This window comes from Bidens hawaiensis, unplaced genomic scaffold, assembly GCF_021521415.1.
Source record: "Bidens hawaiensis isolate Kalapana, Puna unplaced genomic scaffold, B.hawaiensis_p1.1 tig00067633_1, whole genome shotgun sequence".
NCBI lineage: Eukaryota > Viridiplantae > Streptophyta > Magnoliopsida > Asterales > Asteraceae > Bidens > Bidens hawaiensis.
In genome coordinates, this window is record NW_027501990.1 from 17,448 (window position 1) to 33,691 (window position 16,244).

The window sequence follows — 16,244 nt, forward strand, 5'->3', positions numbered from 1 at the left end:
CTTGGACGTTCCTCTAGGTAACTCGACTGACAATTGATGTTCGTTGTACTGACTATATTTCAATTTTTTATTTTGTCGAATAAAAGAAATATTTACAAAATATCTTGAAGGTTATAACTCAAAACAGGGTTACATGTTTTTTCTTTAACGGTCAACGACTCCACTAAATTGACTACTAGTTAAATCACTAAATTGACTACTAGTTAAATTTATCACATCATGATACACTCGTCTTTCGAACCGAGGAAAACTCACACCAAAGGCTAACGTATGTAAACACTCGCCCAATCTGAAATAAACAAATAAACCTTTTTTTTAGTATTAAAATTGTTTAATGACAACAAACACAAGTTAGAGGAAACATTGAGTGTGTGTCTCATTGTCTACGTGACAGTGAGATACTTTAAAAAAAGAAATTTAACTAAACCATTAGACATAGCTTTAGAATGATTTATGAAAAACAGATGACAAAAATATTATTTATAGTTATCTCTTATTTGTCGTTTAGTGGTAGGAGGCTTGGGATCTTCAATGGAGAGTCAAGTTCGAATCTCACTTGTATCACTTTTGTGATATTCGTCAACTTCGGGTCACTTTTGTTATGTAAACCCGACCTGTTTGTAACCCGAACATTTCAAATATATAAAATATTGGATCTTGTCATTTAAAATATATAAAATATTGTTTTTTTTATATTATGCATTGTTTGACCATTTAAACATACCCATTTTTATGCAAACCATAAAAGAATCTTTATACCCAACCCTTCACTCATTCCCTATATATACACACCCATCTTCTTCATTTTACTCTTGCTACATCTCCAAAAAACTCTCTCAAACTCCGTAGATTCAAGGTTGTTATTTCTTATGTATTTTTTGAAGTTTTGACTTCTCAAGTCAAACTAACTATAGTCTTTCATTCTAACTTGTTCATCTACCATTACTAACTCTTGAATATGGTGGTACAACATATATATAATACACACCCCTTGTTTCCTTTATTTGTTACTTCACCGACTTTGGTTGGTTAAGTTTCGAATGTCATAAGGCAAGGCTTCATGGAGGACTTCGTGTTCTTGATATATATTTACACACACATAACTTATTATACATATCACTTATGACTAACTTCTAACCCTTTAGTTTGTTCATCTTATTTACAAGTTCCATGGTGTGGGTTTGTATAAGACTAACCTCGGTTTAACCGAAACTAGTCCAAACCGGAAACCGAACTTTTGTTTACTAGTTTTGTTAAAATAGTTGTTTAAACATGTTTATTGCTAGATTTGAGTTTCAAAAATCATTTTTACAAGTTCTTTGATATTAAGCATATGGAATCCATCTATGAACTCGTTGGGAGATTGAAACCGAACTAAACCGAAACTTTTGCTTAAAAGACTTGTAGTTAAACTTTTTTTGTTGTAAAATTTAAGTTTTCTTCATTTATAAACCAATATACAAGTTCTATGATATTTGGGCATGTAGAAACCATCTATGAACTACTTGTGAGATGGAGACCGAACTATACCGACTTTTACTCGCTTAAGACACACAAGTGTGTTTTTAGTTATCAAGACTTGTATATTTCTTTAAAAAAAATAGTTTACAAACTGATTTTAATTATTTTTCTTAAGTACTTGGAATAGTTTGATCCAACTTGATCTCATAACATAGTTTGGACCGACAAAACCGAACACTCGCTTAACGTGCGTTGTTAGTTCTAAACAATAGATCTACGTACTTGGTTAAGTGTTAGTATGTTTTAATGAGTTATCTCATAACAATTAATATTTTGGAAAGTTGACTTTGGGTTCGACCATTTGTCAAGACCCGAACCGACAACCCGAACACTCGTTAAAAACCCGTTTTAGTATCTTTAGTCTAATGGAACTTGCATTTTAGCATTTTCCCCACCTTATTACTTAACATTGGTTAAGTAAATATTAAGGTTAGATACTTTAACCCGGTTTTGAGCAAACTTACATTTTTTAAAAAGGTTATTATTATAAATTCTTAAATAGTTACATTTTAAATCTTGAACTTTAATTGATTAGTTTTTGCAACAATTATTTTATTTAGAGATCTTCAAGACAACCTTTCTAAATCCAAGACTTTCTTTTATTTAGGCTTCATACGTTAAACTCGTCGTTCCGGCAAATCTCCAAATAATCAATCTTTCAAGTTTATTATTTGAACGTGAGTAACTTCATACCCCGTTTTCTATCTTTTATTTTGGGGGTGACATTTCAACTTATCTAAACTAAATGTTTTATACTTGGGGTCTTAAACCACAAACGTTGTTGTATACCTTACTTGAATAATTGCTCGATTTGGTGTTCTATGCTTATTTGACTATGTGTTTATCGCTTTTGGATGGTGGAACTATAAATCCTAGACCATTTGGCAACCCCTCATGGCAAGGTGTCGTTAACGTAATGCAATTAACGATAACTATAAAATCCTAAACTATTTGGCAACCCCTTATAGTTGGGTGTCGCTAACTTGTTAGCGATAACTATTTATCCAAGTTTTTAGCTATTATTTATGGTTTTGTATACTAGTTTTGTGCTTTTCATACTATATATCTATTGTTCAAACTTATGAATTGCTCACCAACCTTTGTGTTGATAAACTTTATTTTATGAAATGTTACAGGTTTGCATCTAGGTTGATTATGGAGTTCGGTGAAGAAAACATCACAAATACCGTTAGGATATTAGCAAAAATGAACAATATTTGATTTGCTATATTTTGTTGTATTTGAGTTATGAATATTTGGTTATGTGACATTTTCGATGTTATGAAATGAAATGAGTTTGTTAAATATTGTCGCTTTAAATAGTGTCATGCGCTTATGAGCAATCGTTGCACCCCGGCATGTTCCGCCGCCTTTGGTCGGGGTGTGACAACTTTGGTTGGATATTGGTAATGAATGATTTAAGCTAGTCCTTGTGCAAAGATTGTCAATTTGAACTCCAAGCACACCGGGGTTTCGTCTCACCGTGTGCTACGCCACATAATTCTACTCTTGTGATAGCACAAAGACTGTCAAGTAGCAGCAGACGGTATGATTTCCCAAGGGAACGCATAACGAAACTCTAAAAACCAGCGTGGACTTGGTTAAGACAATATAGTCTGGCCAAAACAGGGAAACAGGACTTTCAATATTGAAGAGTGTGGTAACCTTAAATACAATAAAGTCGTCGTTACAAAAAATTGTAAATTAGTTGATCCTTAATATTTTTTTAATTTTTTAGGAGTTTACTAAACGTATCACTCTAAATTTTAATCTTAAAAAATCAATGAGTTTTTCAAACGACACAATGTTCAATTTTGTATGTTCACTTTTTTTATGTTGCGACCTTTATTAGGTACAAAGGCCATATACCTATACCCAAGAAATCCAACAAGCCACCAATCACATAACCTCATGAATATGTTATCATTTTTTATTTTTTTTAACGACCAACTAAGTAACGTCGGGTACTCCGTACACGGCCCTTAATGGCTAAAGGTAGCCCGAGCCGGCCACTAGTCCGGACGGACGGAGCCCCTAGCGGTCCACCTATTGAGGGATTCACCGGATAAAACCCGACCCCCACGCCCGCCAAACGGCACGACAGCGAGGAGCCGGTAAAACCGGGTGAGATCAGGACTCGAACCCTGGCAAGCCAGGGTCATCCCTCATATCTCTCATATAAATTGGTGGTAGTGAGGATTGAACGCTCTACCACTCACTAGCAAAATGAATGCTCTACCATTGAGCCACAACCAATTTATATATATGAATATATGATCATACTTTACTATTTTGATTACCTCCTAGAGTATACAATGCATATGTCATCCCAACAAAATTAAACTAAAAATGATAAAAAGCTTCATCATTCAAGTCACATTTCAAATATACATTTTGTTTAACGCTCTTGGATCTGTCATTATCTTCATAACTTATTTGACTTCTTAGCATCAAACATTGTATCCCTTCCATTGCTTTATAATTAAGATAACCTCCATAACGGTGGATGTCTTTCTCTCTTAACTACTTGGAAGTTAGCATCTCTTTATCAACCATTGCAATCTTCAAACAACCATCAATTACTTCGGATTCGTCTTAGAATTTCGCCCTAAACCTACAAAGATCCTGCAATCTCATCATGTTTCAACATCAAACATGAAATCAAGCTTCAAATTTCAATGATTTTGTCACCCAATAACGTTCTTGTGACTTGAAAAATATATATATGTCATGTACAAGACAATTATTACTTACTAGACCAAAAGTTTACAATGATCCAAACTGCTTATAAAAAGCACATAATTAGTTTTAGCCTATGTGAAAAATTAATAAAAATGGCTTCCAAAAGTGTCACAACTAGTACTGCTTTGGTTTCATTTCTAATATTATACCTAGCTATTTCTTTCAACAACATTGCGGCCAAACACCATCGTTCAACCACCACTAAACACCACTCCCACCACCACGACGTCACCAATGCATCAAACCCTCGTCTTGAACAAGCTTATCTAGCACTCCAAGCATGGAAACGTGTAATTTACTCCGATCCATATAACACAACTTCAGACTGGACTGGCCTTTCGGTTTGTGACTACACAGGTATATACTGTGCTCCATATCCAAATGACACGAGTATTCTCACAGTCGCGGGAATTGACCTAAACCATGCAGACATTGCGGGTTTCCTCCCTAACGAACTCGGATTACTCTCTGATCTTGCACTTATCCATTTAAACAGTAACCGCTTTTGCGGTATCCTCCCTCTCACTTTATCAAACCTTTCTCTCCTCAACGAACTCGACCTTAGCAACAACCGGTTCGTGGGCCCCTTCCCTTCAGTTGTCCTAACCCTCCCATCTCTAAAATATCTTGACCTTCGTTATAACGAATTCGAAGGTGCATTGCCTCCCAAGCTCTTTAACATAAACCTCGACGCCATTTTCATTAACAACAACCGTTTAACATCTATAATCCCTTCCAATATAGGCTTAAGCACCGCTTCGGTTGTGGTTTTCGCTAATAATAATATTAATGGATGTATCCCACCAACTATTTCCAATTTTGCAAACACCATGGAGGAGTTGCTATTAATTAACACGAATGTATCGGGTTGTTTACCGCCCGAAGTAGGGTTTTTGTATAAGTTAAGAGTTTTAGATGTGAGTTTTAATAAGCTAGTTGGTGAGATACCTTATAGTATTGCAGGGTTATCACATTTAGAGCAATTGAATATTGGGCATAATATGATGAGTGGTGTAGTTCCTTCGGGGGTTTGCGAGTTGCCGAATTTGGCAAACTTTACGCTTTCTTATAACTATTTCTTCGAGGAAGAGGGGGTTTGTAAGAATTTGACGTCGAGGCGGGTGAAATCTGATGATCGAAGGAACTGTTTGCCCGAGAAGCCGCTTCAGAGGAGCAAGAAGGATTGTGATAAGGTGGTTGAACACCCGGTTGACTGTTATATGCATCCGTGTGGTGGTGATGATCATAAGCATGTAGAAAACCATCCTATAAAGCACCGTACGTAATGGGATGACGCATTGGTAACTTGTAACGTGTAATATGTTGTTGGTCTTAATTCCTAGGTGTTTTAGTTATTGAAAGATGTCTTGTTAATAATGTAAAATAGGCTGTACAAATTATATATATGTAGTTGTGGACTTATACTGTCACTGTTGTTAAATAAGGGACTTAAAATACAAAAATTTTCATTAACTGATTTTTCAATCCGGACACTTAAAAAAAATGATATATAGCTCAACAAGATATGTTTGAATATATATGATCTAGACAATAGAATTTGGAGTTGATTACTACAATTAAGTGCTTGCCAAACCATTAAGCGTTTGATTCATTTGGTAAATATCAGTGCGGGCGCCTTCGCTTTATGAAATTTATAGGAATTGAAATTTAATCCCTTAGACATAGCGTGTTCGTTTGGATATTGAAGGAATAACAGTTTGAAATTAATCCCAATCAAATCCATGTTCAAAAGGTAAGTTTAAAAAAACGTTGGAATATTTAACTTGGTTTAGGTTGAAAATGGTTTTGGGTCAGAACGAATTTCGGGTCGGTCGGGTCAATTTTCAAATTCGAACAGGTTTTAGCTCGGCACGGTTTTGGGTCGGGTGAGTATCGGGTCGCGATGAGTTTTGGCTTAGCATTGTTTTGGCTCGTCATATCTTTGGGTCGGGACGAGTTTTGGCTCGGCATGGGTTTTGGTCGTGACGGGTTTCGACTCGAAGCGAAACCCGTCCCAAACTAAAACCTTGTGCTGCCTCAAAACTCGTACCGAAGTGAAATCTGTCTCGACCTGAACCTGTCCTGACCCGACTCAGCTCGTCAGTCCTAAAGTGACGAGATAGAAGAATATATGAGACTTCCAATTTCATTAACAAGTTTACTAGCTATGAGAATTTCGTTGTCAGTCGACTCAGTCCTAAAGGGACAACATGTGGAATGTTGATGAATACGCATCGCTCGACGGGCCTATGAGGGTCGTGCGCGACATGTGGAATGTTGATGATGACGGTCATTGCTCGACCTCGACGGGGCTATGTTGGTCAATCTTATGCAACATGTGAAACGGTTAGGTGCACCTTACATTATTAAAAACGTTATGCTTAAAGAATATATGAATGTGCATACTTAACGATGCTATTTTATAGACATGGTCACGTAGGTTGTTACGTTATAACCAATTATGATGTTTTGTGATTGTTAAAATATCGGATAACGCCTCTGTTACAATACTAATGAGGAAATGTGAAAATAGGACACCCTATGTAGAATAAAGGAGCAAATACCAAGTTATATATAAGAATCAAACTTAGAATTAAATTAAGTTATTTTTGGATCAATTAATCAGACTTATAAGCCAATGAATTTGATATTAGACAGGAAATAAAGTTTTGGGCTAAGAAACTACAAGGTCTCATATTTGAATTTACTTCAAACTAGGTTTTACCGTAGTAGCCTTCGGGCGACGGGTTCTCCTCAGAACAAGAGACGGTGGACTACCTAACGCTGTATGCGATCACATCTTTTACCATTAGATTACCCAAATACCGGACTTTATTCATTAGCTATTAACAAAATCAGCTCAATAAATTAAATTATTTTTAGTACAACTAATTATAGCTAGGGATGAGCTCGGGATGGTACCGGTACCGATCCAGGAAATCCCGATCCCAAAAATTTGAAATATTTGGTACAAACACAGCACCCGAAATTCAGAAAATACCAGTACCGTATCAATACCAGAAACTAAAAACTTGATATCAACTCAGTACAGACTGTACCAAATCGGTACCGATACCGAAAACAATCATCCCTAATTATACCCATAAAAATACTCTAAATAGCCAAACACCCGGTAAAGAAAGGATAAGATTTCACTTGCAACCAAACACCATATTAAATCTCCTTCAACTTATAGCCGCCGCTAGGGTTTTATATCATTTGTTCCACTATAAATTGCAGCATCTTCTCTCTAAGTTCCATCAGATGCAATTTCGTATAAGTTCTTATTAATAATTTTTCAGTTTCAGTTTTTAATTAATTCGACCTGGAAGTATAAAGTATGAGATGAGGAAAATGGAGCGGAGATGATATAATAATAATATCAAATGATCCGAATAACTCCTTGCTACGTTCTTTCTGATTCATATTCTTCTGTTTTTGATTTACAATTTAATTATTTTTATGTGTTTGTTGGTATTGAAATAATCATGAAATATGATGAGATCAGAAAAATCTTAGGACACCTTCTGACACAGTTTGACAATGCTGTGTATGAGAACGATTTTTTTAAACTCTGATTTACATGACTTTTATCAATATTTTTTATTTATTTCATATTAATTCTTTGATTTGGTTGTTTATTTATTGTTATTTTTTTAGTTTGTGGAAATGGTTTCTGTTTTACTATGAAGGTCATGGTTTACTGTTACCAAATGTGATTTAAGTAAAAGTATGTTTTTAATCAGTTTATGAGAATTGTTAGAAATTTTTTGTGTCGAAAGGTTAAATAAATTTGTGCCTTATTGTTACTTTTACTAAGATTAAACACTTGTGTTTGAGTCTTGCTTCTATATTTTTTTTTCATCATGTGTGTGTAGGGGGTTAGGTGAGTTGGTGTCATTGTAAGTTTTGATTCTTGAATTAAAAGAATTTTATCTCATTGTATGATTGGGGGTGTTTGAAATTTTTTATTTTTATCTTCATTTGAATCTTTTCCTCTTACATATTAAACGAATCCAAACACCTTCTTTAACATTTTAGTAAGTTATGTAAGTAATATGAGGCAAAAATAAGGAATCCCAACCCTTAGTTGAGGGCTTAGGTTGAATTTGAAGACATGCATTTTGATATAGGTCCATTTGAAGAATTTGTGTCATTCAAAAAAAAATAATAAGTTCACAAGGTTTAAATAAATTAAAATGTTCCTAGTGTATTTCTTATAAAAATGGTCCCAAATAAGTTAAGGTGTTTATAGTTCATAAATATTAAGATTATTTATTTTTTAACAATGACGTTCTTGTATATTTCCTTTATTTCATTTATTATTTATTTCATCACAATGTAGTGTTTAAATTAATACAAAACACCAACAAAATATATACAACGCCTCGGGCCAATTAAGATTAGCAAAACTAATGTACTTTAAAAAAAACATTTATAAAACACAGGTTCATAACATATTAACACTCCTAAATTAAACAAGCCTAAATAGCTCTCTAGCATTATAACATGTGGTTTTCCTCTCGATTATTTGAAGACCAAACTGTCAATCAACTTTGACCTACTAACAAACATAGGAAGACACATTTTTGATAAAATAACCTGTTAAAAAAAGCCGTTGAATTAAAATAATCTCATTTTTTTATGTATTTGTCAATAATTGAGACGGTTAATACCAGACAATCATGGTAATGCTTGGATATAAAGATTTGATCGGAGCATTGGTGAATGGGATGTCGTGTGGCAGGCGGTGTCGTAGTTATGTTGAACTAGGGGAACTAGTGGGCCTAATTTTTTGTATGGTGGAATTAGGGCTCCAGTTGATCTGGAGTTAAATGGAGTGATAAAGTCCACATAATATGGTTAAATACAAAATGCCATGTTACATACCAACACATCAAGCATGTAAGCATTAAATTATCATTGTTACCTGTTTTAAATGGGGGACTATAAACCATAAAATATAAAAAAGATAAGACTACTATAGAGAAATAACTAAGATAAAATAATTATTAACTCATTTTGCCTAAAAACAAAGTCGGCTTTTGTGGGGAGGGGGACAACCATTCCCAGCCAATTTACCAGGATACACGATTTTTCTTCAAAGAAATTAAGAAACACACATCGAAACCAAATTATCTAAACTACCCAAATGCAACCGGTCAATTAATAGTGAACACCTTATTGTTTTACTAAGAGCTTTATCATTCAATCCTCTAAAATTATGTGAGAGATGTTTACAAATTATAGGATATGGTTTTGAATAGCTGTGAGTGTAAGTTATAGGGTGAAAAGAGAAAATGTTGTGTTTTTTATTTATTGATTTCGTTGTAAGTAAATGAAAGAAAAACCTGTAATAATAAAAGTATAAAAAATATATTGTTTAATTAAACAGAAAAAAATATAGTGTTTAATAATTAAAGAATGAGAATAAGTCGAGAATTCTCTGAGTACTAAAAATGATAGCTATGTTTGCCAAAAGTATATATTCCCATTTTTCATTATTTTGTTAACATAATCTCTTTGGTTATACCTACTCCATAGAACAGGTTTTATTCCTATTCTATATTCTTCGTATCTTGTTCTACCATCTTTGATCCTCCAACCAAATGCAATATTAAAACCTGAAATCTGTGTGAATAGACACATAAAAAGGTATAAAGTGTCACCTGAATATAAGGATGGTTATGAAAGGGCTTGTAAGAGCATTCTCAGCCCATTTCCTGTCGTATATTTATATATATCATATAATTATATTAAAATTCACTACATTTTTTTTTTCATTTTAGTTAAATAAAACATTATATACCTTTATCATTATATTTTTTCTCTTTTTTATTCACAATCATTTTCAAAAGAATATTAAAAAATTATACAGTGTGTACAGTGAATCCTTAAATTTAACTTTTCCATATAACATTTTCTCTCTTTTCTACTCACAACCAATCATAGCCATACCTTATAATTTACAAATCTCACTCACATTATTTTAGGGAACGGATTGAGAATGCTCGTTGTAACCGTACCAATAGGGTAGAGTTCTTTCCAACTATCGTCATGGGCAATGTGGTGTATACTTAAACGTACGTTAGGGATGTGAGATTTACTTTTTTAAACATGGTTACGGTTCTGTAATTTTAAGAGCTTGGGTGACCAGTTTGAGATGAATAACAAGCAAGCATAGATACAGAATGAAGACAAAGAGTTGTTGATTGGGCCCACTAAAAAAGAGATTATAACCAAACAGTGATTCGATTGATGATGAAAAAAAGAGAATTGTTTGTTCAGTTCTCCTCCTTAACGACAGAAAAAATGATTGATCAGATTTTATTGAGTCTAACTCATAATAATCATATATCAAAGAATGACTCTGGTTATCAAATGATTAAACCGGGAGCAATTTACTTACGAGATTTAGTTGACATTCATAAAAAGTATCTAATGAATAATGAGTTCACTACATATCCTCTTTAGCGAAAAGACAGATACCCCTTGCTCGATTCAAAACATTTAATTATGTTCATGTTTGACGTATTATAATCTTTTATCTAACACACATTTTATATAAAAGCACCGTAGCCAAATTAGACACTTATATGTTTTGTACATGTTATGAGTTAACCAAAAAGTTAACATCCTTAAATATTCCAACAGTATAACCTCTATAAATTAATAATGTTGTGATTGAAATATTTTATTAATTTAGCAAGATACTATTATATAACATTATTAATTAATTAACTTAAAGAGGTTTTACGTATGACCTTTAAACGATGTAAATTTTGGAGTAGACATTCGTGAGCTTCAGAACGTGATTACATGTATGCATTGCATTATCACAAACTGGATGTGAATCACTTGCTAGATTATCCTGGTGAAAATAACGATTGTTACGAGGTTCAAAGCATTGAAAATATTGTGACAGATGTCATTCAAAATCTGGTCGATCGCGAAGTTGAGGATGATCAATAGCTTTGGAACCAGTCAATCAGAAAGATTTGCCAGCAACAACTCTTCACAACTTTTTGTTGCAATACAAGACGGCATTGCCCCATCTGTTAAGTCCAATGAGGAGATTTACAGATAAACACAATATTGATTTGAAGTTCATAAAAAGAATGACTATAGATAAATTTTACTAGACAATCTTAAAATTTGAAACCTTTTAATAGTTATTAATTTATAGTTTCGTTGGGACCAATATATATACACTGGAATTTCAAAAAAAGTTATTATGTTATTATTTTATCAATTGGGGTCCAGTTTTCACTGGTTCCAAGTTGGGACCGGACAAATTGTTAATTCTATCGAGGCTACTAAATTATAGAGGTTTTACTGTAGTTTGTTTTTTAAACGCTAAGAATGTAAGCTGAAAATAATAACAAACATAAGTGTGATTAATTTGAATGATATTTGAGTTTACTTGGGGCTTTTCCCCCAAGAATACAAGATGGATTTGTGCTGCATACATAGTTACTGGTAATCGATATAATGAAAATTAAGGTTTGTGCACGATTAATATTTATTTGTTTATTATATTTTGCTAAAAATGTCACGTCATTCATTAGGTATTAGTGACAACTATTTTACTTTTGTTTTTTTTCTATTAATGTAAGAGAAAAATTCATCCAGAAAACAACTATGTCAACGACCTTTTTTATAGAACTATCTACCAAAAAGCATATTTGGCATATTGGATTTGGACAAAGGAGGTCTTGACATTTTGAGTGAGGTTGACTTGAGAAGGTAACTACCTTAACTTCTCTCTTAAATTTTTCCGAACTCATTCTTATCCATGATCCATATGAATGTCACAATTAGCTTTCCTCTATCTATATCGATTTCCTATCATTTGTAAGATGATTTATAATTAGATGGTGATATTCCTTTTTGTTGGCGTGTTTGGATAAATCAGACTTAAGAAGACAAAATCAGTTAGAACGATTGGCATACGATTGGTATTCATATTGTTAAGGTTCACTTGGGTATTGTGGTAATTTTAAATGTTGTTAAAAGAAAAGATGGTGATAGCTATTTTCTGTATCTTTAAACTTCTTTAAAGCTATTTTTTTAATTATTTAATTTAAATGAATAACCATTTGTATTAATTAGTTATAAATATAGAATGACATTCAAAAAAATATCATTTCAATCATTACTACTAATACTAAACTTATATAAATTGAGTATGTTGGTGTTTGCAAAATGTTCCATAGGATCTGATCGATTGGCGTGCCATGTTTCTTGGTTCCACAATTCTCACGATATCATTATTTACCCCTCAATGATGAGTTGGAAGATTGATTTCGTGTAGAGGTGGCAATTGGGTTGGGTCAAAACGGGTCATGGGTTGAAACGGGTTAGGGTCGAAATGGGTTATGGTCGAAACGGGTCACTTAAAAAAAGGGTTGTTTTGGTTCGGGTCGGAACGGGTTAGGGTCAACAGGTTCGGGTTAGGACGAGTCAATGTATGAACGGGTCAAAACGGGTTTCGAGTCAGTTTTTTTACCAACGAATCAGCGCGTTTCCAACACGTTACAGCTCTTTTTAACAGCAAAAGCTCGATTAAGCGGTTTTTCAGTTCGTTTCAGCACGTAACAGCTCGCTTAAGCGGTTTTTCAGTTCGTTTAAGCGCGTAACAGCTAGCTTAAGCGGTTTTTCAGTTCGTTTCAGCGCGTAACACCTCGCTTAAGCGGTTTTTCAGTTTCTTTCAGCGCGTAACAGCTCGCTTAAGCGGTTTTTCAGTTCGTTTCAGCGCGTAACAGCTCACTTAAGCGGTTTTTCAGTTCGTTTCAGCGCGTAACAGCTCGCTTAAGCGGTTTTTCAGTTCGTTTCAGCGCGTAACAGCTCGCTTAAGCGGTTTTTCAGTTCGTTTCAGCGCGTAACCTCGCTTAAGCGGTTTTTTAGCTCGTTTCAGCGCGTAACAGCTCGCTTAAGCGGTTTTTCAGCTCGATTCAACGCGTAACAGCTTGTTTAAGCGGTTTTTCAGCTCGTTTCAGCGCGTAACAGCTCGTTTAAGCGGTTTTTCAGCTTGTTTCAGCGCTTAACAGCTCGTTTAAGCGGTTTTTTCAGCTTGTTTCAGCACGTTTTGACCAATTTTGTAGCAATTCAGCAATAAAAATCAGTAATTCTGCTCGTTTTTGTCCGTTTCATCAAGTTACATAACCAATACTTCAGACAAGGTAAACAGTGATGACATTTCCTAACCAAAACATCATTTAAGTACTTTAAGATCACATATTTGCACAATGTCTTTATCCAAAATAACAATGATGACATTAAACAATTCAAAACAACTAGAAACCCTACTACAAGTTGCATTCTTGGTCAACACAAGTTGTTCCTCCATCTCGATCTCGTTTCATCTAAATATGTAAAAAAGGAAAGTTGTTATATTAATAAACGTATACAAATATAAAATTAAATTGCAAAGAGAATTCAGTTTTTAATACCTCTCGGTCAATCTAAAATTGCTACTATTATAACTCGGAATCAACGCTTCAATGTCTTCAGCAAGTTATTCCTCCATCTCGATCTCGTTTTCATCTAAATATGTGAAAAATGAAAGGTGCTATATTAATAAAGATATTTCATAAAATTTAGTTGCAAAAGAATGAACTTTTAATACCTTGTAAAACATCCAACCAATCTTGAGCGCATAGCAACGCCTCGACATTTGATGGTATAAGTGAAGTTCGATACTTGCTCAAAACCTGACCTCCAATACTAAAAGATGATTCGGAAGCAACGGTAGTAATTGGGATGCTCAATAGATCACGAGCCATTAGAGCCACTTTTGGATACCTTCCTTGATTATCCTTCCAATACCGTAAAACATCAAGTGGTTGTTTTCTGTCTAGTTGAGGTTCATCTAAGTACAATGTTAACTGAGACTTTTCGTTAACATCATTTCTATATTGGCTTTCAAATGAGTCAAATCCCTCCAACTCGTCCAACGTGTTGTCACCAACATTTGAACTCTCGGGTCTTGAAGAATCGGGCATTATCTCCGATTAAATATCATACTCCATAAATAGCTTATGAATGCCATCAACGATACTCTTCAATTTCGTTTTTCGCTCTTCAACTTTCATGTCAAGTTTTGAGAAACAATACTCAACAAGCTTAACCTTGTACCGTGGATCTAAAATAACCGCAAAAGATAACACCATACTATAACTTTCCCAATATTTATCAAAATTTTTTTTCATGTCTTTTGCCATGTTACTAATAACATCATCTGTATTGCGAATTGCTTCTTCAATATGCAATTGAATTTTCCACACTTGATGAAAATATAAGTTGGAAGTCGGATATAAGCTTCCAGAAAACAAAGTGGTGATATCATAGAAAGGTTTCAAAAATTTTGTGATTACCTCCACCCTTTCCCATTCCTTTTCTGATGGATTACTCTTAAAATTGGAATCAACTAGTGCTAAGTGAGAATAAGCCCGACGATAAGCCAATGCACAATCAAGCATAAGATACGTAGAATTCCATCTCGTTACGATATCTTGACGAACATGTTTACCGCACCGTAATGAAAGTAATTCGATGCATTCTGCGAACTTACACTTCCTAGCAGCACTTCCTCTCACATACTTAACCGAATCTCGAACCTTTTCAATGGCTCATTCAATTACTTTAATTCCAGCTTGAACAACAAGATTTAATAAATGGGCAGAACAACGCACATGAGTATAATCACCATCACACACTAATACGTTATTCAAACGTAAATGACTTTTCAAAGAAGATACTAAAACATCATTATACTTTGCATTATCTAGTGTTACTGTGAAAATCTTTTTCTCAATACCCCATTCTGCTAAAAAGTTGATCATGTGCTCTGCTATGATGAAACCAGTGTGTGGAGGAGGTATAAATCTAAAATTTAGTACCTTTTTTCTTAGAACCCAATCCTCATCAACATAATGAGCTGTCAATGCCATATATCCGTCCGTCGTGAGAGAAGTCCATAAGTCAGAAGTCAAACATATCCTACTAGTCATGCTTTGTAATTTATCTTTAAGAATCATCTTCTCCTGATCATATACTCTTAAGATATGCGACTTTGCAGTGTTTCTTGTCATGTCCTTCACATCAGGATGTAAGAATTTATGCAAATCTCGTGTTCCCTCATGTTCAACATAACTAAAAGGGTAGTTATGTTTGATGATTGAAATTGCTATCTTCTCTTTATACATTTCTAGATCTAAAGAGGCGCGCTTTATTGGTGGACCTAGCTCATCAATATCAAAACACTTAGGGATATGTCGTTTTAAGTTCGATGTTCCCAAATTTGAACCAACCTTGTACTTCTGTCCACACGCTTTACAACTTACTTTCTTCGTCCCATCAGGTTCAACCATTACGCAACCAAAGTAGTCCCAAACATAAGAACGTTTACTTGAATCATTTGAATTAACTTCATCATCTCGTTCCTCACCTATACTATGTTGATCAAAACCAGTGTTGCTTGACATATTCGCCAAATATTCTTGAATCTTGACCTACCAAAAGTCATGTAAAAAATATTAACAAAAGTCAAACATAACAGAATGCAAGTATAACAAATCCAACATTTCGGTTTTTGGTTCGGTTTTAGCCTAACAATTAATAAAAATTTTATTAAAGATATATACACCAAAAGATTATTAAAGATTTCCACTTTATATTAAGGTTGAACAATAACTTTGCAGGTTAATACAATCCATTGATCAACAGTATGTTAACATTCATTTTTGAACATATTAATCCAATTCAATGTTGTATAATAAGGAGGGGATCATACTTAAACTTATTAATGATTCTGCCAACTAATATGACCCGTCAATAATATTTATATTTGATTGCAAATGAAGAATGCCATTCACACTAATGCAACACCAACATATACATAATCTAATTTGGGATTTGATAAATAACTCCTTGGTTGGAATATGGCAGACAGCAGACCAATAATGTCAATAATATAAATA

The 16,244-nt window shown here is 34.0% G+C and overlaps 1 non-coding gene and 2 pseudogenes across 2 annotated transcripts; 2 read left to right on the forward strand and 1 right to left on the reverse strand.

The window, feature by feature from the left end:
- Positions 1 to 3,950: 3,950 nt before the first annotated feature.
- LOC143605014 (leucine-rich repeat extensin-like protein 4 pseudogene) lies at positions 3,951 to 5,816 on the forward strand (annotated as a pseudogene).
- A 1,934-nt stretch (positions 5,817 to 7,750) lies between these two features.
- LOC143605018 (small nucleolar RNA snoR31/Z110/Z27) lies at positions 7,751 to 7,849 on the forward strand. Its single transcript, XR_013148422.1, has one exon. It is a non-coding gene; the product is annotated as a small nucleolar RNA snoR31/Z110/Z27 (small nucleolar RNA).
- A 5,619-nt stretch (positions 7,850 to 13,468) lies between these two features.
- Positions 13,469 to 15,838, reverse strand: LOC143605015 (zinc finger BED domain-containing protein RICESLEEPER 2-like; annotated as a pseudogene). Its single transcript, XR_013148420.1, has 3 exons — positions 13,892 to 15,838; positions 13,716 to 13,809; positions 13,469 to 13,628 (listed from the first exon to the last, which is right to left on the reverse strand). The product of XR_013148420.1 is annotated as a zinc finger BED domain-containing protein RICESLEEPER 2-like (transcript).
- Positions 15,839 to 16,244: the final 406 nt, after the last annotated feature.